General features: G+C 34.9%; 1 pseudogene; it reads left to right on the top strand.

Annotated features, from left to right (window-relative positions):
• LOC106770338 overlaps positions 1-2,951 on the top strand; it is a 17,688-nt pseudogene that overhangs the window by 5,742 nt on the left and 8,995 nt on the right.

Below are 2,951 nucleotides of genomic sequence, written 5' to 3'. Positions count from 1 at the left end.
AACCTAAAAATCTGTTTTCGTAGACCATACTTTTATTTTAGGTTTTTCCATAGTTTTTCCATAATAAACTATGGTGGCGACTCCCAAAATATTTTTAAAAATCCGTTTGTTTTTCGGTTCGCCGTCCCGTCGCGATCCCGGTTGCGACAGCTGGCGACTCCATTAGGGACTCTAGAGAATCAGGCCTTGATAATTAAATGTCCAAAATTGATGTGGTTTTTCTTATTTTATTTTATTTTGCTTTATTTTATTTTATTCCTTTTTTTATTTTATTTTATTTTCCCTTTTGTTTATATGTGATTATCTTTATTTATTTTGGTATTTTATTCTTTTTATTATTATTATTATTGTACATATCATGAGTGAGGCCCTATACCCAGGTCTGAGTGCAACATAGAATTAGAGGGGTTGTGTAGCGGTGTCACGTCTGGACTAATTCCAGTTTGGCTATCGTGAAAACCCCAGCCAGTGGCTGTTCTCTTTACATGCAATTTCACACCTAGTTGCGATCAACTGTTGTGGAAAAGTTGTGAAAAGGACGATAGCTCTGGTGGCCTTGATTTTAGGTTTAGGAAGCTTTCCTTGTGAGATTGCATACACAATGCTTAGACCTTAAGACACTGGACCTACCTAAACACATAAAACATGTTGGCTTTTAATCATTATTTGGCATATATGTTTTCATGCATCATATGCATTAACAACATTTTTATCATTTTCCCTTCATTTTCTTTATACATAACAATAAATGTGTCATGTTTTTTTTTTTAAAAACAAAAACAAAAATGTCATGATTTGATGAATAAATAAGTAAAGCAAAATAAACATTTTTTTTTGTCATTTGAATTAATAAAACTTTCTTCTTTTATCTTGATGCATTTATGACTTGAAATCGCGAAAATAGTTTTTTTTCTTCATCATTTTCCATCATCCATTTTATCCCAAAAAAAAAAACAGGGGCACCTTGTCTTAATGTGTAGACATGTTTCTTCATCAAAAGAAGTTATCATTGTTTCTTAAAAATAAAAAAAAAAACGTTTTTGAACAAATTTTTTGACATCCATTGTTTTCTAAAAAATGTAAGACGTGCATGAATTTGATGATTTCAAAGAAAACAAGATAACTCCTCAAAAATGAANTAAAACAAAATCAATCAAAGGTTAAAGAATTTCAAAATACTCATTTGCATAATTTTTCATCATAAAAAAAATCATTATCTGCATAATTAACTATCATAAATATCTTCGTTAATAAGATACTTTATGAATGGTTATCAAACCTTTTTCATTTCCAAAATACAAAAAGATCAACATGCATATAGGCTCAAGTTAGCCAGGTCTTTCTATATCGGTCTTCTACTCAGCAATGAAACCCTCGACTCAACACCATTAACTCCTACAATAACCACTGATTCAGAGTATCAAACACCATTACCATTACCATCATCGGTGCTCAGACTGTGGAGGCCTCAAGCGCGAAGAAATTTAAGGAACCAATGGTCACAATTGGCGGTTCTTTTCTTCATCTGCAAGAAGATCCCATCTCTCCCAAAGGACATAACCAGAGTGACTTTGGAGATGCTGGAGATGGTGGTGGAATTCCAGTATTTACATTTTATTCAATCACTTCACATGTGAAATTTGGTGAGGAATTGGTTCAGATGTTTAGGCTGTAATTGTGTTTGAAGCGATTACTTGTAAATGGGTTATGAAACTTCAGCGGTAAAGTAATTGCATGGGTCAACTCAACTTTATGACGATGAATGCAAAGATTTGAAAGACTACAATCTATACTGTGAAGTAACTCATGGACCAGTTCAACCAAGTTTTAGGGATAGGAAGTCTGATGTTACCTCTTTAAGATTTGACAACCAACCCTATCCTAGGGTTTTACAGCTTGCAGAGGCAAACATAAACGTTCTCACAGTGAATAAGATATTTACAATGGATGGTAGGGAAATGCATGTTAGCATTGTTTAAAGCTTCCGAAATGAGTCTTTAACATTGAGTGACCTCGTGTTTGAAGAGAAGATGAATGAATAATAGACCTTATAATATTTTTTTTAGAAGTTTTCATAGTCGGCCATGCGAAAAGAGCAACAAGATCTTCGTATGAGGATGAAATTTGTTCAAGGACAAAATTAGCAGAATTTGTGTCCGCATAGATAATATGCTGAATATATTGCCAATTTGAAGTAGCTAGAAAGAACCTACAGACAACAATGAATGGGTTTGGCTATTTGGATTTTGAACTTGGCTGAAAATTAATTTCGATTAAGTTACTCGTGCACCTCTCCAGCAAGTATTATGAGGAAAAGGTTGAAATCTTTAATATAGGAGGGCGAGAGAGAAGAGGTAAAAGTCGGCACCAGCACGAAAGAAAAGTTCAACATAAGTTACCACTCAAGGTAGAATGTCTTTGGATCAAAGATGAAGTTGCAAAGCAGTTCGATGCGAGATTCTTAGCTGGGGCAGAATACCCCCAATGGGTAGCAAGTATCTACTAAAGAAGGACGATGATGAATAAATGCATGTTGACAATCATACTTCACATCGTCGTCCAAAGATGCCTGGGGCAGTCAAAGCTGCTAATAAAAAAACATATGTCAAGAGGATTGTACCTTCACTTTACGCGGTTACTGCACAACGACACACACGTCGACTGAGGCAACACCTTTTTCTTTGGTATATGGAATGAAAGCGATACTACCCTTCGAGGTAGAAATCCCATCCTTACGAGTATTAATGAAAACCCAGTCAGAAGAAGCATATTGAGTTCAAAACCGATTCGATCAACCTAATCTCATTAAGGAAGAAGATTGACCACGACATGCCACAAACATTTATACCAACAAAGAATGAAGAGGGCATTTGGCAAGAAGATACACTCTAAAGAATCCCAAGAAGGAGAATTGGTCCTAAGAAAGATTTTGCCAATGCAAAAGGATCACA

Source organism: Vigna radiata, chromosome 8, assembly GCF_000741045.1.
Source record: "Vigna radiata var. radiata cultivar VC1973A chromosome 8, Vradiata_ver6, whole genome shotgun sequence".
Classification (NCBI taxonomy): domain Eukaryota; kingdom Viridiplantae; phylum Streptophyta; class Magnoliopsida; order Fabales; family Fabaceae; genus Vigna; species Vigna radiata.
This window is presented reverse-complemented; position numbering and strand designations above follow the sequence as displayed.